Here is a 24,580-nt window from a genome sequence, read left to right as displayed (position 1 = left end):
GCTCAATAGAGCAAAGAACAAATATGACGTGAACAACAAAACCATCACATGACACGAATCTTATGCTAACTTACAATATAACAACCCACTCAATAAGTGTTCAAGTTAAAACAGAATATAAATAATTCTCGACAGAAATATCGGTGGCCTTTAACTTGCCCCCCTAAAAAATTAATACATTAACACGCACCCTTTAAGCAATGGGAACGCTTCGTAATCCCCTAATGTTATTGAGTGAAGAGCTGAATTGGCTGAAGAATGATGTTCAAGAGGGGGACTGGGTATGGGTGGTAACCTGGGCGGAAATAAGTCCGACCGAGTCAAAGCTGAATCCACACTCGGCTTCCATCAAATGGGCTTTTCCCTGGGTGATGTCCATGTTAATAGTATTATTCAAACTTCTGTTGAAAAACACCTGGCGTCCTGCGGCCAAAAACAAATGTTTACACGGGACACGGCTCCGTCGTTGTCGTTGGATCCCATTTAAAATGAGATAGTGCGCGAGGTCTATGAACACAATATAGCTACTGAGAAGTCGTTTTGGCACCAGAGTATTTATTTAAGCTTCTTCAACAACCGTTTTCTCAGCCCTATGCTCCCAAGCATATGGAAGCGTCCTGGGCTGCCATGTTGGAACAGGTTTTTTGATTTAGTTAACTTTAGAATTGTTTGATATTTTTCTACCAACAATAAAGATATACTTGGTTTACATCACGTACGCCAAAAAAGGGACAATATTAAGTTTCTTTTTTCTCATTGCAGCCTGTCAGCACTCGTCGCTTATAGTCCTGCTAATCTGATTTTTGCATCCGGGTTGCGTTAAAGACAACGGGTATGCGTCGAATCTGGCTGGCGCGTTTCCCGAGTGCTATAACCGAAATCTCAATCTGCGCTCAAGGTCAGAATTAAGCACCAAGCCCGAGCAGAAAACTCGGGCATCCACTTAGCTTGTTCATATCCAGATTGTGTTATATTAATTGTTACATAAGGCGTGATAAGCTTCTTTTTTGGCATTGAGTATCCACGGGTCTCAAGCGACGGCCGATGTGTTAGTGGTAGAAACTGTTTAAATAACACGAGGATCTGATTCAATTGAGGTCGCATGCAATTTGTTTGTCAGCCTCACGTCCTAGAAATGAATGGCAACCTCAGTGGCGTTCCTTTCATTTGATTTTACCGTGTCTCTTTACCTCTTTATTGAATAATTCCCTCAGGCTTTCACTGCATGCACACATCGGTCATATATTTATATAGAGGAAATATTAAACATAATTCCAGTTGAGTGTGTGTACAATATACGTAGAGAAAAAAAAGTGACCCTTGTTTTTCCTGTAATTTCCTTTGTACTGTGAACACAACTGCGTTTGAATCTAAGTGCTGCTCACTGAGCCAAAAAATTTGGTACATTTATTATACAAATGTCTAGGGCAAGTAGAAACTTTCACGGCCGTACGCAGGGCTGACTGCCAGAACATTTCGTAAATATCTGGGCAATTTCCTAGTGCGACATTTGTTTTTGGACGCCCTTTGCGGTGGTTCGCTTTCACGCCTAATAATAATGCCTTTAAAAAGTGTCGAAATAGTTATGCATTGTTACTAACGATAGAGAAGGCTACTCCAGATCTAAGTGGTCCTGGTTTTCATCTAAATAAGCTTTGTATTTCCGATCACAAATTTCTAGTCGGATGTTGAACATCCTGCTGAGCAAAGGTTGCAATGCAGGCTTACATTTGTAGCAACCTATAAAAAAAGACGTAACAGTCTCGTACCACTATTCGTCCTAACTGCTGGTACCCAAAAATAAAACCTTCCAGAGGAATGAAGGAAGTGTGCCAAAATTTACTTTAGTTCTATTTAGTCCAAGTATTTATCAAATGGCCACTTGTAGTATAGTACAGTTGGTGCTTCTTCGTACTAAATTACTACAGCTATATACAGATCGTCTAACGCTTAATAAACCAATGTTTATCAATTCGTCTATGCACAAAACCAATAACGAGTTAGTTTTGGCGCTCTTTTAGCATTAGCAAACTATATAGATCAGTTCCTACAACTCCAACTGTGAGCCTTAAACGCTCATGATACTCAGGCCTGCGTGCTACCCCGGCTCTAGCACCATATACGCCTCAACAGTTAGACAATAGAGAAAAAAGTGTTTGTTCGTTACTTTTTGCTTTGTCATGGCCTACTTCTTTTGAACAATTCCAGGATCAACCATGCCATCATCTTGATGTCTTGCCAATAAACAAACATAGCTTACTGCTACTTGTTTCGCTTTCTGCTGATTTCATTTTGTTGGCTACATCTCTCCGTTTCATTTATCGCCTGCCAACATACCGCTAGCGAACGCTACGCAACACCCCCGAACGTTAGCTGCTTGCGCACAGCGGCAAGTCCACGTGCAATTTGGCATCAGTATTGAACGACATGATCTACTAGCAAAGCCTTCGTTGGCCTTCTACTGAACGATTGGAAAGCTAATGCTTACGTTACATTTGTTATTACCATACCACCAGAATCTGTGTCCCCGTTGTTGGCCGTGCTTCACACGTTGAAACGTACGTTTAGATCATGTATTGGCCTGCACGCTGTCCGTCTCTATACATGAAGAATTAAAGGAACAGCGCACTTTGTGTGTGTAATGTCGTACGTTTGCTTATTCGACTACCCAGGTGCACGTACTCGTCAGCTGACGAAAACTGGGAACAAGATCCTATACGAAGAGCGAGCAATTAGTGCGCATTGATTGTATGTGGACCCTTGAACGAATAGAGACGACACGCAACCCAAGAACTGGCTGAAGCTGTGGTTTCACGTTTTTTTTTTGTATCTCATAGGTGTTTGCCCCTTTATTGTTTTGGAACTTCAGTCAGCGACTAAATTTTTACCTGCCGTTCTACTTAAATCCGTGTCAATATTATCTTAAGTAAGTTCAAATATTATCCGAAGCGTTAGTGTCTGAGAGGTGCGTGTATCGTGAAATGTTTGACTGACAGCCAAGAATGAATGGCATGATGTGACGGGAGCAGTTTCGTCCAGTTTGCAGTCTAGATTACGGCACGATGGATGGCCTGATATATAATGACGAACGAGTGTAGCCTAAGTAGCCTCGTTTTTTAATGAGCTAAATTTTACTAATCCATTGACCAATTAGGACGCCAGCTTATAGCGGTAGAATTATGTTTTGGCCTAAATCGAAAATATATTATTTAGACATATATGTCACGTTCATCAGTTATGTAATGTACATCACTGGCGCGTCCTTAATAACTCAACTAGAACTTTAGTTTTCCAAGCTACCGCACGAGAACTGTGAACTTTATTACTGATAAAATGCAATGTGACCGAAAGCAGTTGTCCTCAGATTTTCTCAACTATCTATCACCTATATAGATTTCAACAGCTCTTTGCAGATGGTCTCTAGAAAATATCCACCTTAATTATGATGGTTTAGTGAAAAAGTCGGTATTTTCTCAGATCTTGTTTGAAGATAATCCTCTGATCAACGGATACAAAGTAGTGGCTCTATACACGAACTAAATAGCGTCTAAAGAACTTGAAGCAATTGAGAAAAGCCATTTACTAATGTTACAAGGGAATGAATCCGGCCTTGGGCTACATTTGCCTGACTCCAATACAACAGCATCCTTAGCTTTCGAGACAATAACGTAACAAAATGAAAAAAAAAAATACACATTTACCTATTTAACTAAATGTAATTAGTGGTTTTAACAAAATTAGCCGTACCGCAGTCGCTTCCTTTATTAAACATTGTTGGAGACCGTTTATATAATAACAAGTTCTAAATATAGGTGGTCAGAAATCCTGTGTGAATTATCGGCCCAATGTTTATAGAAATCGTTACCGAACAAATGACTAGTTTTTTAGGGCTTCCTGAAGCCTTCTGTGTTGTTCAGCATTAACGATTCTACGGGGTGACCACGTTCATAAGATGATTGTAAAGTGTTTTTATTTATATATATATATATATATAAGATATTTAAGCAAATATCTAAATCCAGAAAACGGTTTTACAGCTGAAATAATAGATAAGGTATAAATATGTATTATTCCGACTGATTGTTATTATTCCATAAAGTATGTTTAGGAAAAAGCCAATGATGCACTCAAAGTTAACAGCGATCATTGTATACATTGCAAGCCCTAAACCGTTGTCAATATTGTTTTTTTTTCTTCAGCAATTACGGCTGTTTGTTGATTTCTGTAACTACACATAGAGAACTCGTTTTTCCATAAAATTATATATTGGTTTTAGATGAGAAGATCTTTTTAAAATTCAAGACCGGGCTTTGCTGTATGACAACGGAGCTAACAATTCCTGATCACAATTATCACCATATATAAAAATTACTGAAGACTTATAGGCAGTATTCAGATTTACCGATCACGACCGGCATTTACCGATGACGACCCAATTTAACGTTCGAGTGTTTACTACTAGCTTAATATTTTTCTCACGGACAGCTATTGGGTTGTTAGGTGTCAGACGGAATATCTAGCGATAAAATTAAAGTTCTTTAACCTCAAAAAGCTAGATAGTTCAGTCTACGTTTTTTTTTCTAAGAATTATCTTAATGTTAAGGCCTCAAAAAATGTGCACACGAGACACAGCGTGAAATAATACCAACTACATCCATGTTATTGGCGATGCGACAGATTCTCACATGATAATCTTCTTTAAACCCAGGTTAATTAAACTTCTGCGATAAGGCCTTGAGGCAGACACGCCTTGACAAGCATCAGATGTTTTGTAACATGAATATCTATCCTACTAGAAAAAAACATAATTGTCGTCATTATTTTACGTCAGAGAAAAGACCGTGGAAGTCCCGCCTAGAACGATGGGTACGAAACCGACAAGTAGTTTAACCCGGTATAGTCATATAAAACTTCGATGAAAAAAGGCTAAATCGGCTAAATTTTATCCCCAGTTGTATTTACGGTGATTGTTCGAGATGCTAGAGAATCACACGACGGTAGCCGGACACAATGAATCAGATTGAACAGCCAGAGAATGAATGATAGTGAGACGGATGGATTTTTTTTTATTCATCATAAAGGTATACTAGTCCTCATGGTCCTAGAAAAAAAATTGAAGACACTTCTAGCAATCATAGTAGCAACCGCGGAAAGGCCGCTCATCTGTGTGTCAAAATTTTCACCATGCGCTCGCTCACCGGCAGCTAATCATTTGTACAGTATCGGCAAAACGCAAAACTGAAACCAGGCGGCCTATCAAGTGGCACCGGCCTCGGAAATGCCAGCAGGTGCTATGATGTTTTACGGTAACATGTCTCCGTTGCCATATCTCACTGTGTTCGTAATGGACGCTGCTGGCGACTATACTGGCAACTTCGAAGGCTGCTGCATTAGCCGTTCCACGACCTACCAGTGTAGGAAATGGAAAGAGGAACATTAGGTTGGTCCAGCAACTTACAGGCTCAAAATATCGGATACGCCCTAGCACATGTTGTACGATTGAGCTCCGCTACGTCGCGCACGAATGAAATACGTTACGAATGAATACGACCATATGTCTGCGAAAAATACGCCTTCATGATCTGTGATGCAACCTGCAACAATTGCTTTTATTGGAATATTGATACGAGCAGTCTCCTTATGAAAAATGATTAGGTACAGGTAAGATCTCTATTGATGAGACAATAGTTTGGACGTCGCGCCAATGCTCGCCTGTATAGAATTTACGGGAGCGTTAAGACTTTCTACATTCGAACTTGCTCGCATATGCTCGTAACTTGTTTCCTTTCCAACAATTTTCTACCTGAAGTAATGTTTTGGATAGATGATTATTGCGCACGAAGCTTCACAGATCTAAACTAATGTCTATAATTTATCTGAACGAGGGAACGAAGTCTGCTGCGCGCTCTTCTCCTGAGATCAGTATGATGTGCACTAGACCGTTCCCAGTCAGAATGGAAAACACCCATCTAAGTGAGGCTCGATTTGCCTATACCAGATTAGTTACATAGGGAATGTCACGAACTAAAGTGTTTAATCGATACGACTGTTCTTGAGGAAAGAAAACGCTGTGCGTCCACGAAGTCGCACGTACCCACCGCCTCGTCGATGGATCGTTTGATGGACAATATTTATATGAGCGTTTTGAATAGGGGGAAATTGCTTTTTTTTTTTTGCCTTATATACGCCCAGTTCTAGAGATTGTTTGTGTATAGATTTGAAATGTTTTTCGCTTAATTGCACACATAGGTAAAGCTGTGAAAGGTCACAGCGGGTTATTGATTGCAGTGAACTATGTACACATTTCTGTAGAGCATCACCCAACGTGGCCACTTTATATCAGGTTTGTTTTGGTCATTGGCTTCTACACCGAGGCAAAAGTTTGAAGCAAACTTTCATCTCCGTATATATTTCAGTTGGGATTTTCATACTTCGCACGTAATTGTGACAGCTTATGCTGTCAATGGCAGACTTCCAAAACTTCTTTTCTATTTGTTTAACATATCCAAATATTTCGAACCGTCTGTATCTTGTCATATTGCCGGTATTGTACTTCGCTGCGAGAGAGCGATGACTACGTACGTTCTTCATGCTCATTAAGAATATTGAGATAGTTAAGATACAAAACTAAATATGTAATTAACTTAGACTATTATTACTATGTACTAACTTAGAAACGGGAATATTTTTAGCGTTCGAATTTTCTATTTTGACTATAGACCACGTATATGTTCCAGTCATTGTAGACACTGTTGGACAAATCGACGCGGACATAACCTGAGCTTACTTTTGTTGATTAATGTCTAAATAGGTTCTTAAGGGTTTCTTCAAAACCGATTAATACAGAAGTTGGTGTCGAGAAAGCATCACTAGACCTCATGACCAAGCCCAGTTTCTTTCCATCTTATCAGCCTGGATCTATTTGATCTTCCTTTTTTTTCAATAGCTTTATTGTTTTTAAAAAATGGCTTTACTGTTTTTCTTATTATTCTATATAATTTTGTTATTTATACGCTTCTCTATTAGTCGATCGTTTTATTAACAGCCTGATCGGACCAGTTTCGTTAAGTGTTTTGCTAAATGTTCCTTTTACAGGAAACTTTAAAAATAGAGACAAACATCGGCGCGCGTCTGCCTATAATATGTACTAAATTTATAATTACTTTCCAAAGGTGCATTACTATTATTTAAAGTGAACGCGTGACTGAACTGTATACGCAGAGACTAATCAGAAAGACTCTTCGTCAGATTGGGAAAAATGCAACTGCAGCGGATCAAGCGATGGAAATCTTGTCGTGCGTACAATTGTCAACAAAAACGAAGCTTCTTGCTAGTTGAGCCGTTCGCCAGACTGATACAACGGCGATCGGTCGATACCCGTCTCGAATACTCGACACCAATAAAGCAAATGAAAGTTAATACAGTCACATGCTACATAGCGTTTATTTGTGTGTAGCCATATGAAGAGGAAACCGCCAATCCCATAAATGTATACCGGGTTCTCCGTTTTGGCCCGAGGGACCAGAAACGCGGACCAACTATAATAGCTGGGAAAAATCGCCAGCGAAATTCGACCCATGCTCGAGGTCATACAGGTCAGAACCGCCGCCACGTGTTCCTGTTTGAAACTGCGACTCCGCTTTGGACTACAAGCGACGAAAAAAATACTGAACAAGCTGAGGGAAGAGGAACTGAATGTAAGGATTGTGACGACCTCTTCTTTCGACTGACGCAAAACCGGTTCAGATACTGTTTGTTGCCGTAACCTGTTTTGCCCGACAGCTAAAAGAGGCGACATAACTGAAGAGACGCTTGCGTGAACCTGTATATTGTCATTGTCGTTTCATGACAGCTTCGTTCTAGAAGCAATTGATCGGTTGCAGTGAGTTAATAGCCGGTATGGGATCGAAGTAGGTTATTCTTATTTCTAACTAAATTACGCCATTATCCTTGATGGAGCATCCGTTTTTTTGTCTCCCACCTAAATAACATGGTATTTAATGCTTGTAGTCCGTTCCCGGTTCCGTTCCAGCGTATACCGACGTGCGACACGTACGGCAGTGCGGGGCACAAACGTTCCTGCTGAATAGGAACTAACATCGCCGATGTCTTTGTCTCTCAGCAATTGTCAACGCTCGACATCATTATGGATGCGGTGCTATTCTTCATCGTTATATCACAGCTGCAGTCGTTGCTCCTCATTTTTCAACACAGATCGCCATCGTAACCTGTCGCGTTCACGAACCAACGCTACGCGTCGAACTCGCCGTACAAAGCTATGCTCTAATTGAACAAGCTGTGCCACAGCTTCCCGTGGCGTGCCGTTATGCAGAGTCGACAGAAAAGGCGACTGTTCAGTAACACCGTAAATTTATACACAAATGATTCATTATGTTTTTAGCGTTGCTCGTTTCGATCGTGACTCCCGTCTGATCTCCGACTACTCTGACTAGCAAAGCCAGTGACTAATTGACGATGTCCTAAGGCTGTCGATGGCCTGGCTACCTAGGTGTCAGTTCATCGTGGATGACCCAGTCGTGTTGTTGAGCCGCTACATTACCCCCGATTGAAATTTCTGCTGTTATCCATGATCGCAGCTACTGTCATCACTGCTGCTGCTGTCACTGCATGCACCGACTGGAGTTAACATCTGTTATGCGGTGTGATTTACCGCTGTTGTGAAAGCTCAGAACGATTTTTTTAAATTCAAGCCCCTGCTTTGGCAAGTGGGTTCCGCCGTAGTCGCTTTCATCAGCGACTATTCTACTTTATCACCCCATTCTGACTGCTCCCACAAATAAGTATAATGGATAAAACAAACCGCACGAAGTTTGCCGTGAGCTACACGTGGCTTCAGAGTGGGTCCTTACTTTGTTTCAGCCGTGTGGCCATATACTGGCCATACGAAATCAGTCGCGCCAGCGGAATAAACAAGACGCGATTATCACCACATGTTTCCGCGGCCAGAGGTAGCACAGCCCTACAGTGATGTCAGTCGCGAAGTCCCGAGTGTTTTTCTTTTTGCAAAATTTTTACGCTCTATTCGCAAAAATTGACGCGTTTTTCTGTAAGCGGTTATTAGAAGAAATTAACTATATATATATATACAACAATATGCGAATATGTGCTACAGATTAACAGTATTACGAATTATATAATAGTACTAAGGATGACGTGTACATTGCTTCATTCATGTCTCTACAACAACGAGGAACAATTTCGGGCCTTTCTGTATAGTACTCGTCTCAACGCTCTCAGACAGTGTTATTTAAATGGGCTCCTTAAGCACAGAGTGCTATTGAGCACTCGTACACGGGCAACATAGTACCTTTGACAGCGACAGCGAGTTATTTGAACGATTCAAATATATAACCTCATAATACTGGCTAGTAGCCGTTGGCTTTTATGATCTTTTACGTCGTTCATCATTTGTTTACCATTCGGGAAGACTTTCTCTCCTTTATAATGATCCGATATAATCTCATTGTGCAGTAAATGGCCTTACATGTCAGATTCACATGCCAAAGATGAAGGTTTTACATGTAAGAAAAATACATTGCAGAGAACACGCAAGCAGCACGAGATATTCACATCACGTACGACGAGAACTTCATGCCTAAGACGACCGCTCGAAACTGATTTGCAGAGCCCAACTTGGAACTGGAAAATGCATCCCATTCCGTTGGGCCATCTGACCCATAACTGACTGAGAACCATTCACGGAAGGCCTCCTGGGAACAACACGAATTTACCAGGTTTACTCAAAAATCATGAACCTTCCCATAAACTGAATGAAGAGGGCAAAGAAGCACGGCCTCCCATAGCCTCTCACACGCAGTTTCAGTGGCAGATTTTTACACAAAATTGCCATCGGTGATAATAGCTATTATCTTTGCGTTCATAATAGGAGCGACGAAAGTGAGTAGATCCAGGAGATATGTCTGAACTAAGAAATCAATGAGATAATTATGCCAAAATAACCCAAAAACACAAGATCTAAAAATTTCGAACAAAACTCTTTGCGAGGTCTCAGCGAGGAAATAGGTGATAAATTAATTCATTCCTAGGCTTCGAAAGAAGCCTTAATTTCTCTTGTATTCGCCTATATTCTAGGCCAATATTGAGGATCATTTGCCCGGGAACGTAAGAACAATGTCCGGCTTCCTACGGAATAGAAGCATGCGTTCGAATTTACGTTGCTATCTGTATCGCAACGTCAGAATCCGCATTTCAATTGTGACGTCGCTGAGGAGTTGCGTAAACGTCACTGTCTATAAATCTCATCATGGCTTACGTCATGCAACAAATCGCTCCTTTCGGAGTAAAACTGTAAAGTAGCTACTGTTTACTTTCTGAGGTTATCGCATTGTATTCCTTGTCACACAATTTCATCTGTAATCCCACGTGCAGATATTGACGTTAATACGGCAAATGCTTTTGAACTCTACCCTTTTGTATAGTTCTTAAGCACTGAATAAGTAATTGTGAAGGCGCATATTAACGCAGGTAGCCCTAGCACATTTCCCATCCGTCTTTGAAGGCTTCCTGCGAAATCAGGCACGCTGTACCACCCGTTGAAAGGCTTAAAGGCTGAGGTAAAAGTACTCATCCAGATAGATGGTTCAAGCGAACAAAGGGTATTTCTGCTAATATAACCATTTAAAACACTACACAAAGTAGGAAAAGCTTGAACTTAGTAACTATGGTACATATATACCATACGGCCATTACAAATGGTGTTATCAAAGCAAACGTTGCTTTAATCTAAACGACGATTATTTACATTATGTAGGGAAAAGCCTATGCCGTCTAAAATGAAAGCGTAACTTTATACGTGGGTCTGTGTGCCACTAGTGGGCTGTTCTGCAAGTTATATGGCCAGATTAAATTATACAACAGTGATTATAAAATGTCATACACAGCTACCTATCGACACGAACAACGTCTTACCTTGGAACGATGTATAGAGAACGCATAGAAAAATATAGTCCACCTATAAGCCTAGTGTCATTTAAATGGCCAATGAAGTAAGGTTTGCTGGCCTTTCTTTTTCTTATCGTTGAATATATTGTGGCACGGTTACAGTGATCTGCCTCCGAGCATCGTCTTGCAACCAGTTTCTATCAGCGAGAACCAAGAGATGCAAGGCACGTACAATGCGTTCTGACAATTCTGTTTTTCAGCCTCGCTGCTACCTCTACTGGTTCTACGGGAAAACCTAGCATACCGCTATCCCTTTGATCAGGTATTCATCGGGTTAGGCGGGCAGAGTTCTCCAAGCTAGCCAGTTGCTAGGGTATATTGGCTTCGTCTATCTAAAAGGGTTTCTGTGCTCGCATATCGTGCGGATCTTTCTATTTGAGGTTGTATCTCCGTAGGGCATCGTACGAAAACGTGGCAGTAACGGCATTGTATTGAAGCGCAAACGCACGATGCTTAACAAAGAGTGCTAAATGTGTAACGGTGATGATAACTGCTGTGCCTGGAAGTACTAATCATAACAGTCTTGTCTTCGGGTGTTGCACTTATCGTTATGCCACCTAGAGCCAATTCTAGTTGGGCCGTCTCTTCGACTAAATTTTCACCCTGCTGCCCAAGCAAAACTACTTCAAAGGAACGAAGTGAAAAGAATATTTCAACCGGATACGTCCCGCCAGCACGACCCGCCCAAGGTATATACTGGGGCCTAGAATTAGTCGCAATAATAGCCGCCACCGATAAAGACACAAACATCGTATTCACAATATAGAAAGTAAAATTATACAGTAAAACCGTCTATTACAGTGCTGGTTGACGTGTTCGGTCGCCTAGGTTCGGCCAGCCAGCCAGCCAGCCAGCCAGCCAGCCTGATAGTGATGTCCATTAGAATCGCTTTCGAGTTAAGGCAGGTTCACTGACCACAATTAACGCCACAGTTGACCTATGGGCTACGGCCTCGTGGACGCCAGCAAGTGGGTGAAATGATGGCAGATTAGTCTGTTTGGTCTGCCGTATTCGTCCGTGCCGTCTTCAGGGGGGTCACGAGGTTAGCGTGAGTTACATGGCCTGGGCACAGCTTTTGTCGAGACGCCGCTTAGAGAATGCGTACACCCTAACACTACACGCTTGGGAACCACGAAGAAACGTCGGCCGGTTCTGTATCGTTGTTTATAGAATACGAAGCTGGCGAGTTCGGCCAATGTTAGGCGAATGAGTTCAACGCGGTGGTCGCAGGGTCAGTGTTTGCAAGAAAAAGGATATCAAAGGAGGCGTAACGTGATGAGATCTGGCTCGACTGGTCACCGCTATTAGCTGACTGAGTTAACCTACCGACTATCAATTTCCATTGGGCGATTGAGGTGGTTACTGTTTTTTGGTAACACTTTAGGTCACAGCCTGACAGCTGGCGGCTCAACCTGACCTGTACATTAATCATGTAAAGAAGTCAACCTGAAAGGAAAGTCGGTGTACTGATAGAGCCGCTGTGAACCGCAACCGACTACCATCTATTTACCTATACGTTTATAATGTATGAAAAGTACGGCCGTTATTACTGGTCATATGATTGCGCCGCCCCGGGCCAAAACAAACGCGGTTCTATGAGCAAAGTCATTTAGCTATAATGAAATTTTCCTGCGCTCACTGCGATTGTATAGAATATCCATTTGTTTGACATGGTGAGTGCGCTTCGTAGGGAGCGCCTGGAACCTATTGGTCTCTCCCATTTTACTGCAACGAGTTCTGGAACAGGAAATTAACTAGCGCATGACAACGTTCTCGGCGTGCGCTGTGGTGAACGTCCCAGTAGTTGCAGAATAATCTCGTGGGTCGGCGATTCCATACTAAGGTTCTTTGATTCTATTTAGAAACTTCGACGCCGACCCACTAATGAGTCCATTGTTTAGAAGAGCGCATCGTTTTCAGTGAAGACAGAGTTTATAGGTGAAGAACGCTTCACGAATACGCTTCTCAGACACGTGAGCGTGACGGGCTCGTCAGCAATTCGTGAATAACTGAACGCCGCATCAAGCTTGGCACGACCAGCAACTGTGACGCTTTTTAGCCGTTGTTGTCAGCAGTCTTTCCGCGCTTCTGTGGGAAAGCCTTTTCTTCTGTACGTGCACATTGCATACATACCGACACTATGACGTATAAAAGCTACCTAACGTACCAAGAAAGAACCCGCCTCATTGTAGTCGGCTTCGCCTAAACGTACGTATGATAGTTGCGAATAGATTGTGGTACATAATTGATGGGACATGTTATCCTCTTAGAAGATCATTATTGATGCAGTAAAGAAGCGAACAATGACTTAATATACATTACTAATTTATATTTCTTTTCTTTTTCATGCTTTGCGCTGCTCGTCCGTCCGCAGCTGCGCCCAAATGCGACACGCTTCTTTCGGTTATTGTTGTTGTGACCCTGTCTTCAGTATCTACGTTCACTTGGTACATGTAGGAAGGCGCAAAGATTACAGCAAGTATTACAGTGTATGTGTCGTGCAGTCCGTTGGCTGTAGGCGCGGCTGACGCACAAGAGGCGCCCATATGCAGCAACCCTCAGAACAAGCAGGGGGAGCAACACCTATTGGTAGAAGCTATTAATCCCAAGTCTGCGCCCACATTCTCGGCCAACAGGATCAGACCGGAGGAGACAGCAACGATATTCACAGAATTGGACCTAGCTTGCTCCAACCGCTATTCAGCGAACCCCGAAATAACTTGCAACGATAGACCAGCTTCCGTCCAGTTAATACGCGCCACGTTAGCGGGCGGCATCGTCTTTTGTGTGTACGCGCGTCACAAACCAAAAAAACCCTATATATTTCCACACGTGAAAGGAACACTAAAACACAGCTGGAAACTGGCGTACTTTTTCTATTGCACCAAAAGTATCATCACCATCGTCGTCGTCGACAACAAAAATAAAACTTCATCATTACACTAATTAACGGTAGTAGCAGCGCCGCCATCGGCCGCAGGGAGGCCATGCTTGCCCGTATGTTCGCGTTCTAGTTTCCATTAAAAAAAAGGAATACCTAAAAACGCGAGCACGGAAATGGTGATTATGACTGCCGTAACAGCAATTGCGGCGAGCGACGGATGGAACAGCACGAGCCCGGTACCTCAAGACGCATGGAAAATGGATCTTAACAGGTGGTTATACTCCATACAGAGCTGCTGAACGTAATCAGCGTTCTTGCTGTTGTTATTATAACTGTTTGAAGCTGCAGGAGAAAAGCGTAAAAAGACAAAATTTCCATCCTCAAAAAAAAGATCACGTTTAGTTTAAGGCGAGCAGTACACGGAGCTGTACAGATGCACTTGAGGAGCTCGTGCGAAGGCAAGTGAGTATAGATATCTAGCTCAGATGATTTAATGTAAGTAGCTATAGTTAATTGCTAAACTGAAACATTTATTTCGATGTATAGGCGTTTTGTTATATGGAGGGTAAAAAATGTTATTAATTACTACAAATTACTCATACCATTTGTTTAGTGGGGGGGAGGGGGTGATATACAATAATACAAAAAACGTGAACATTGCGCCACCTGCGACAGTACAAGGTAATAAGTCTACTTGGTTTATGTCGAATAAACGAATTATTATTTAAGCTTCTATTTATTAACTTGTTGCAAGTACACTGCCAGATTTTAGTTCAATAGGTATTATATACGGTTGCAAAGAATAAGTGGAAAGTTAGAAACATAACTGAATACAGGTTTGGCTACTGTAGTTATAAATTCTGTTTATGTTGTTAATGTATTCGTATGGTGGGGTGCTATCAATCCAGTAGACAAACCTTGGGGGTAAACGAACCTTGGGGTAAAAATATCCCTTTACTGATCCATTGGACTTCCGTTTATGTTACTACATATATCGAATTGGAATCTGTTATCGTTTCGACTAACACAGTTCGTTAGTATTATTACCTGATTTCTGAATATTTATCCATTTTGTTCTTCGTTAACGGAACCTCTCCTGGCTACAGACTGATTAGAAGATTCCCACGTCTGAGTATCGTTTGTGGGGGTTCCACGAATAATATAGAGAATAGCCCTTACGCTGCATTCAGTCATCGAGTTCTATCGCGGTTGTTCGGTCATCAAATGAAACGTTCGTAAAAGTAAACGGAGACATTTTGTATTCTTTCTATAAGCATTCAATAGCCAACCGTCCGCTCATGCTCTTATGGTGTATTCAGTGACCTACAGGATAATTTACATTTCCAGCACAACAAAGATTGCTCGGTAGCTCCAAAGTTCAGGTCTAAGGGACTGGAAATGTTACAAGTCAAAGTTCAATACAAAAGACTTGAGTTAAGCATTAAAATATTAGAACAGCTCCTGCCTTTGAGTACTCCGATAACTCAAACTCCTTAATTTTCCTCATACATCCAAGGTTTTTGCCTACCTGTGAAAAAGTATATTTGAGAAGACAATTCTCTACTGACACTGAACAAAGGAGCTGAACTTTCAAGTACAAGCTTGCCTTTTTTTTCTTCTTTTGTTACATTACCAATCAAATGTACCGTGATTGCGTACGAAAACAACCTGTCTAGACTCTTTGTGCATGGAATAAGTCTAGCAGCATTTAAGAAAAAAAAAAAAAAAACACAGAAGAAGGCATAGTTGCAAATATTTTTCTATTAGACTGAGAGAGAATTTCGTAGAGAAGTTTATTTATTGATAGTCAACGAGGGTAGCAGAGGGGAAGATGGCGATTTCAAACCTCCGGGGATATCATATATGTAAACATAGAAATGGTACACATCACAAAGATGTACATGCACTTAGGTCCTAGAAGAACGGAACTATGAATGATGAACCATAGAAAAAGTAATAGAGGCAATAGAAGTTGAATAGAAGTGAGAAAACTATTATCCAATCGCCCATTGAGTACATGCTACCCAAGAACATCTTACGTTAATAGAACACTTGGTATATCGCTTTCCTTCACTTTCAGTTGTTTCAGAAATTACAGACACGACTGGTATCGTTTAGTGACCTCTAATTAGCCCTAAAATATATATCTGCAATTAACGCAATACCTTGTCATGCAGGTTATGGCTTTTGTTTACAAAAAAAAGCAGACATCTGAACTGGATAAGGCAACGACGCGGTCTAAGCGTATTATATGTATATATGATGGCATTTCGGTCAATCAATTAAAAACCGTCGTCTTTACTGGACTATTTTATACCCCCCGGTACAGTTACCATTACTGCGTCAATGTCGACGTAGTTACATGGCTGGTCATACTCACGGGATCAGGTTTGGAGTTCATTTCCGCTAAACTTTAGTCCCAGCATAAAACGAGTTGTGCTATGCCCCGTTTCGAACCTAAAACACTTGACCTATTTTTTAAGTAAACAGGCTACCTTTTCAACGTCACGATGACAGAATCGAAGGTTTGGATGTTCAGAATGAAAGCAATACCGAAAAGTGCATGCAAAAGTTGATTAGTCGTAAGGGGTAGTCAGTGGCTTCTAGTTCAAACCTCCTCTGAGGATGATTTTCCTTAAGATGCTGGATAAAAAGTCCCACAAGGCAAACAATCTGTTATCAGGTCCTTGTCAATAAATTAAGCCTGAAGTCAAAAACAACTAGAGTGTCATTGGATTTAAGTCTGACAGCGTTTTCTAAAGATAAAACTGGGAGCGGCTTTTGCAGATGCTGTCAGGCATAATTTCACGTTAGATGATTGCGATTTTCTAGATACCCGATAGAAGTATTTACCTGAAAGAGTCCTAGACGATAGCGTGCTGCTGAAAGCTTCATGTCCTTCGCTGAATATTCAACCCCTAGGTTAATAGAAGTTATATTTGTATATGTGTTTCTGAATCGATCAGAAGCTGATATAGGATGCATTCTTCTAGGAGACTCGAGAGGTTTACACTTGAAGTGCGTTAGGAATCAGTGCTTATTTTACTATGTTTGAGCAACTTAGGAAATACTGATAGAAATTTAGTACATGAGACATCGATGTATCCTATTAGTCCACATTTTGATATTCCTATTATCTCTAACCGTAATGTCAGTTACAGGGAGATTAAAATCTAGATACCGTTTCATTCGCCGTGGAAAAGTAATGAAGACTATATGGGTTCCGTATAACATCAACCATGAATGTCTCCTGGATTGAAATGCTCTAATAAATTATAACAACGGAGGAGGACCACCTGTATGGAAACCTTCGATTTGAAATATCGTTTCAACAGTCTATACGAGGTACAACAATCGAAGTAGAAAAAAAAAATTAAAAGGAAGTCGTTAATGACCATTGACGTTGAAATATTTGAGCTACTTACGGAGTTTTAACGTTTTCTTCGAAGTAGCTGAGATGTGAGTTTGCTCTTTACGATCCTCTGCCAGAACAGTTTGCAGACCAAAACCACGTATATAAGAATAGGATGTTTTAAGGCAGTATCATTTAGGTTCACAGCAGTTATATTGTCGAGATAATGATGTACTTTTCCGTGAACCATTTCAACTAAATAGGAACTACGCCGCTTCGACCACCGAGGCAGGGCAAGCCAGTCAATAAGGGGCGCTATTGGTCTGTACTTATAACATGCTAGTTTTCTTCAGTGTTTACTGGTGCCTGGCAAAGGGTTTCTCGTTGGTACCGAACCGCTTATCGAAAGTAGCATCGATTTTATCCGATCTATTCTACAGGAGCAAACGATAGTTATTATGACTGAGTATAGAAGTAGTCCCTTTCTAAGTAATTTGGCATACTTTTGTTACCGTGTCGAAAAAAATTGTGCTTTATAACGTATTCGAATACCTATTATGCCCTAGATAATGACCCAAAGTTCCGTCTTCTGTCAGCTCCATACACACCGTTGAATATTAGTATTCTGTGACACGATTGCAAATATTAGCTGATGTCTGAGGACTTGCGATTGCGCTCCATTTACGTTACCAACAAATGGTCCATGCATATAGAATTATACTAGGTACTTTGCTATCATGAGCAAATACCCATACATATAATAAGAATGAGGAACGAAGAGGGGCCTTAACATTTCAGGTAGCCATAGATATAGTCTGACGTCATAATAATAGTAATGCCATATCATAGAGTAAAGCGGATATAATAAAGCCTCGACAAACTAGCCTAACACATAGTAACTCTAAAACTAATATCATTTTCAGGTAATTCAAACTATGGGATATGGCCTATCAGTTCCTACAAAGTTATTGAAATCTAACTAGAAGAAATTAAAAATCTGTTAATAACTCAAATTTACGATGGTACTTATAAAGCTCAATGGACTTCAAAAAAATTGCTATCAGTCAATTAAATGTCTTTATTACCATTTTGTTAATTGTGCTGGGGAAACCGCGGCGTGAAGCAAAGTGGCCATGACAACTTCGTTTCTAATATTAATGTTTAAAAATTGCCTAATTTTTGTCATGAAAATATGAATACTGCTAAGCCTGAAGCAAGGTAAACCAGATTAACTGGTCTAAAAGTAAAAACCTGTCTGCCGGAGACGTACGATATATTTCAGTGGGTACGAATTGACTCTTAAAGTGACGACTCGTTTTAAACATCTACTGATTGTAAGAACGACAATTAGTATGATGACAACCGTGGCCTACGGTTCGATGGGCAGTTAGATTTTTCATCTTGAGACAACCCATCTGATGGCGTAAATATTTAGCGAACGAAGCCTTCGAGGCGCATACATCTGGTTCTCCAAATCGATAGAGGCCTAACGGCGGGTGATCTCAGCAACGGCATTTGCAGCGGACGCATCATGGCCTGAACGACCAACTGAATCCGCAGAAAGTTGAACGTTATCATCATTCCTGTTTAGTTAGACACAAAATAAAGAGCTAACATTGCAGACTCTCTTGAACTGGAAGTATCTTTGTGCTTCTTGTGATGTCCAGATTACGTCCTTTCTCCACAGATGATTAAATATATATAATGGATAGGAACTAGATCGTCCGATGTTGAATGAAGTCTTAAATCGAATTAAGTGAGCAGGAACATCCTTATATACTTTACAAAGCATCCATCTGTAGATTGGCTGTTCCAATATGCTGCGATAGTCTAGGCAGAGCGAATCAGGATTGGATTTAATAAAAGCGTTCTTGAAAAATAGATTTCAGGGTTGCTGCATAGGCAAAAATCGTATAATACGATTTGCCACAACGGCGATACCAGAAGAAGCAGGTTGTGGCCTTACCTAGTTTTCAGACGCGGTATCCAACCATACAGCCCAATATAAATATGCTAATTATAGCAGTATGGAAGAGTGATCACACACAGAAGCCGTTCCGTATTCCTCACTGCCTCTTTTACCCTTAATAACGTAAGGCTCTCCTGAAAATATTGCACGTGCCAACATTGGCAATAGCGTATACTTCTTGACTCGTTACTGCAATGGTAAAGAGCCTAATCGATAGACGCTTATGGGTTACTGGGTGAAAGATAGCACAGACGAAACGCGGGCACATATCGCTACACAGTCCCTACCAGTCTCATTACGCTCAGCAGCGAGACTTCGTAAGAAAGATCGTTATGGTTGGTCCTGCCCCGTAGACGATACTTCTACTTATTTTCTTCGGTTCCTTCCCTGTTCGCCTTTGCGAAAAGTTTGAAAGCCTACGTTATTCCTACAGCTTTCGTAGTTGTTTATGTTACCGGCGGGACCCGAAACAATGACCTCTGGTTTTTTGAGCCAGAGGCTTTTGAAGGCCTTGCGGAATGCCTCCAGTCCGATATTAACTGTTCTGGGGTCTCCAGGGGCTCAGCTGGAGAGATATTTGAAGTTTTTGCGTGTACGTCATACATCAATATCTTCTTATCATACTCCGTCCGTACTCAGCTCGAGTTCTTCTTCAAGTTCCCGCCAACCAAGCTCCAAGCGTTACTTCAACCCACACGCATATTCGTTTTTATCTCCATGTGTAAACTCAAGTGTCATGTTAGATGCCACCCAGGCCAGTGATTCTTCAGTCCTATGCATGTCCCCCATATGCGTCTCCTATAATTCGTCTAAAGCATCAAAAGTAGCGGTGGACTTTGCTTGGCAGTTTTCTTACCCTGAAAAATACTTAAACAGCATGGAAACCATATACACTGCAATTTAACGTAGTAGCCAGAGACTAATCATCCATTTAGTACTCACTAATTTCCTTCCTATACTTTCGTTCTTACTATTTTTATTCTGTAAGCATATTTTACACCTCATACCTACGCCGTTAATCAATGCTTTACACGACTGACCTATCTTAACATGGGACGAAAGTATAAGAAATCAGTAAGTACTAAGTCAATGATTAGTTTTTAATCATTTACACCCAGTTTTGAACCTAGACCAAAATCATTCTGTGTCCTTAAATTTAATAGGCCGGGAACTGATTGTGCGAACTGCTCCGTTGACTAGTGTTGTCTATTCCATTCATTTTCTCAATACCATTCCGATCTTCAAGTGACGCGAGTGTCTCAGTATGATTCAGGATGATCTCATTGATGTTTCAGCCAAGGTCGTAGCTCCTCGTAGCCTCCTCAGTTCCGTCTGTTTCTACACGTTAGCCGATGAGATTTAGCGAGCGACATACAGACGCACTCCAATGCAAAGCCTAGTCAATGCTGGGTGTAATAATCTGGGCGTCGTCTGCTTGGTGAGGGCAAATAAGGCGGACAGAAAGTCCCGCTTGGGTCTGTAATGGGGCTAATGTAAATTCCGCATTTGGCTCAGTGGCCACTACAACCAATGGGCTTCACCATCGAGCGAAAAGCTATCAGAGATGTTGTGCATTGATAAGCTGCTCAAGAAAGAAATGAAAGTATTTGCTTCACTAGGTAAGCTTTAAGGGATCGATTTCGGTCGGGCGTGTTCGTTGCTGGAAACAGCTCGTGCTAAGATGAACCAAAGCACACTAAGTACTATTTTTTTCATTACGTCCTTCAAGTAATGGATCCTGCAACAAAGTCACCCAGTGTCGCAGAGCGTTTTCCGTATCCTGATTATATAATACATGAGAGACTGGACATTTTCAAATGATCTAGAGAAATCTTAAACACTGCACAAAATTGTAGACGTTTTTCGACCTTTACTGTCATATATTTCTGGGAATGTCGTTGACACATTTGGTGTCTATGGTGTATGTATCTGTTTTTACGAGAGCCGTCAGCCACGAACCCAAGATATTGCAACATTAACCTCGAACGTCCACGAGTCATTCAATTAGATCAGTCATACACGTGGCTTGATGCTGCTCTCCCCTATTGCAAAACTAGCGTCTGCAGATTTCTTCGCGCTTCGCCACGAAGCTACCGATGCATGCATGCCTATGACATTGACAATGGCATAGGCCCTTTGTTTCCTGCGGGCAGTATCCCTTCTAGTCGTTTAGCTTGACGCGATCCCTATATACAGCAAGCACTGCTTTCACTTCTCTTGCCACTACGTTTACTACCCCTAGTTTGTTTTGTTGGACTCCTCTGATCTGCGCTGCTGCTTGTCTCGGCTGGTTAGAGTCACAAGCTGACAAGAGCGAACGGCGGGCCTGTCGGACTTTTTGGCCTTGCAATTCGCCTATCTGCATTAGGTGTGCAATAAGGGTTGTGTCCGCATAAAACAAAGAAACCGAAAGCTGAGCGGTCTGTGCCACTCTACGTCCGTTTCTATTGCTGGGCTACAGACGCTTGAAATAGACGCGGCACCAGTAGCATGGCTGCGGCCGCACCAGAATTGGCGCGATGACTAGAAGCCGTAGACACGAAACGGTAAAGTCAGCACGCCACGATCGCTATGATGACGGTGACATCTACGATGGTCACTACTTCCGCTATATCACACTCAAAGTGGTTCTACTGACTTATCAGTTAGGGAACACGTACGAGTCAAACTGTCGAGAACAGCGAGTTTTGCCGGCGGTAGAGTCAAGAGAAAGCGGTAATCGTTGAAACCACCAGATACCGAGGGTGCAGTGCTGCACAAATACTTTGACCGCCATTGAGGCTTAAACGCAATAGCAGCAACCGCCTTTAGCTAAATGATATAGCAGCCAGTTAGTCAGACAGGGTCAGGTTCTGGCTTTTTCTTTGTCGTCGTCGTCACCACCATCTTTTTGCAGCTGCTTCTTCTAGCCATCGTTCTGCTAGCCCCATAGACGTCTTGCCATGCATTTGCTCAAGCTCAAGACGAAGGCCTGCTGGGTGGGCGCAGGCTAACCGTTTAGAATAGTCACTTCATATAGAAGTCGACAGGGAAAGTGATTCACTGGGTTGATTAATATTGGTTCATAGGCTAACGCCAAACAGACTTTCTTGATCGACAAGGTACCGCTAGCTGCTTAAGGGCGAAGGGTTTTGAAAGATCTGTCGTCCAAGTTTGTACTCTGCGGTAAAGGGTAAAGATCTCAAAAACATCTATCTCAATGCATCTCCTGCTGGCTTGCTGTGGACTCCGCCATTATCGGTCCATTCCCACGGCATAGATGTCTAGCATCTATTCTGAACGATTTGCATAAACGGTTCTCGTACGATCTAACCGGTCGAACCGTCCTATGGAGAAGGTTCAGAACACTATAAACTTAAGATAAAGAGCGGGCACACATAACAAAATCGATAGCAAAGAAGTAGGTGTCTCACTTTGGAGACAGTGTGTATTAGATCTCACACTTTCCAGAAGTTGCACTTACCATGTAAATTGTGTAGAAAAATATATGAGATATTCCGATAGATTATACCAGGAATATAATATCGTTCAATTAGTTAATAGGGAATCTTTCACGTTCAATAGCTATGCAGTGTTTTGTAACGAAGGTAATAACACGTAATTTGGTCTGCTCATAAGCAGGGCCCGTTACACGCGAACGGCGAGTGTGGTACCGTTCCGCTTGTTTCAACAACGTGTAGAGCTCGAAAAAACAATTTTGCCGTAACACCGAGTCACGTGAGCGCGTTCCTCATGCTAGAAGGTACCTTATTCAATCTGACTGCGTAGGCGTGTGTGTATGTCTTGGTACAAGACATAAAAATTAAGAAAAAAACGTCTCAAAATAAATGTATTAACCATGTATGCATATTTAATGATAAACAAAATATATTATTATATAGTTCTTCATTCCCCCCGTTAAGTAGATTGTTCGTAGTACACAAAAAATATGTATATTTATATATATATATATATATATATACATAAGACAAAATATAGTTATTACAAGCATCATATTGAATTAGGAATATTTATTACTACGGTCATCGTATAAATGGAGTATGATATACTACATTCAACAGGTGTCATAATATATAATACTTGATAGTAAGATAAAAAGTGTTAGTTCTTATACTGTTTAATATTAAAGAAAATCGAACAAAGGTAAAAAAAAATTAGATAAAAATTAGCAAACTCCTTAGCTAAAGTTTGCTACCAAAACTCTCTTAGGTATCCTTTATTTTAATCTGCTTTCACTATAAATGCGATCTTCACTCTCCATTATAGCGTGTTGCATTGTTACATTATGTCAACTCTTAATAACACAGAGAGCTTCACGATTCCCGGTTCCACGCTGAGTTGGTCAACTGCAAATCAACTGCAAGTTATAAAATCAATCAGCGTTAATTATCTCTCAAGAACGCAACTTTGCTCCCACATTGGGTGTGTTTATTCTTTTGTTATATTCTATTACGCAGTTTTGTTATTACTGGGCACCAGCACACGTGGCCAACGGAACTGTCGTACTGGCAAATGGAATAGCTGAGGGACAGAGTCTCGAATTATACTTACTTTCACTAGACTGGTACGTTTATCATTTATCGTTCAATTGTCAGCGGCAACCCTTGGCCCTACCATAAAGGCTACAAATGGCCCTTAGATCCTAGTGGGAACGTTATTGGAAGGATTTCCATAGCGTCCAACGATTTATATGTACGGGCCATCTGGCGGCTTAAGCACATAATTCGACATGTAGGACAGCGCATAATGCTACGTAATGGCACAGTCACCGAAAGAACAGCATGATGCCTGTCTCTCAGCTTAATATTTTCGATAGATGCATGTTTCAGTTAGGTCGATTCGGTGAGATAAATTTCGTGTGCACTCACCGTACAGTCACTGAATAAAAGGTTGTAAATATGTTCGAAAAACCACATCAATCAGACAAATTTAAACTAGGAAGAAACACAGAAGAAAGAAAAGAACAACAGAAGAAGTCGTGGCCATTTGGTTATCGCGTTGAAAACGGCTCTAAGAGAACCCATTCTGGAATGGTTAGTTCCGGGCTGCTTGAAAGTAACGAATAGGCACTTGTAGCGTAAATCTACAACGACGCGATATTTAAATTGAAAGGGGGCCAAAGCGCGCGTTAACCGTCGATATTGGAAGAATAGGCAAATAGCGAAACGCGAAATGATCTGGCAAAGCCTATATACAGCGGCTAGTGTTTTTTTACGAGACCCTAACCATGGGTCTTCAGCGATTAAATATCTTGTCACATCTAGCCGGCCGTTTACCGTAGTGACCTTGCGAGACAGCGCTTTTATAATTCATGGTAGTTAAAGTGGGATAGCGTTGCTGCTTGTATGCACTGACCGTCTTAAAAGATACCCAGTCAGCTATACATATATAT

General features: G+C 41.4%; 1 long non-coding RNA gene across 4 annotated transcripts; it reads left to right on the top strand.

The window, feature by feature from the left end:
- Positions 1-2,514: 2,514 nt before the first annotated feature.
- On the top strand, positions 2,515-23,044 carry LOC111250035 (uncharacterized). Of its 4 annotated transcripts, none has more exons than XR_015326448.1 (4): positions 2,515-2,926; positions 13,358-14,329; positions 17,023-17,212; positions 22,810-23,044. It is a non-coding gene; the product is annotated as an uncharacterized LOC111250035 (long non-coding RNA). The 4 variants fall into 4 exon arrangements; XR_015326447.1 differs by lacking the exon at positions 22,810-23,044 and adding an exon at positions 18,143-18,858 and having other exon boundaries at positions 17,029-17,212; XR_015326449.1 differs by lacking the exon at positions 22,810-23,044 and adding an exon at positions 18,502-18,858.
- Positions 23,045-24,580: the final 1,536 nt, after the last annotated feature.

Source organism: Varroa destructor, unplaced genomic scaffold (assembly GCF_002443255.2).
Source record: "Varroa destructor unplaced genomic scaffold, Vdes_3.0 BEIS01000004.1, whole genome shotgun sequence".
Classification (NCBI taxonomy): domain Eukaryota; kingdom Metazoa; phylum Arthropoda; class Arachnida; order Mesostigmata; family Varroidae; genus Varroa; species Varroa destructor.
This window is presented reverse-complemented; position numbering and strand designations above follow the sequence as displayed.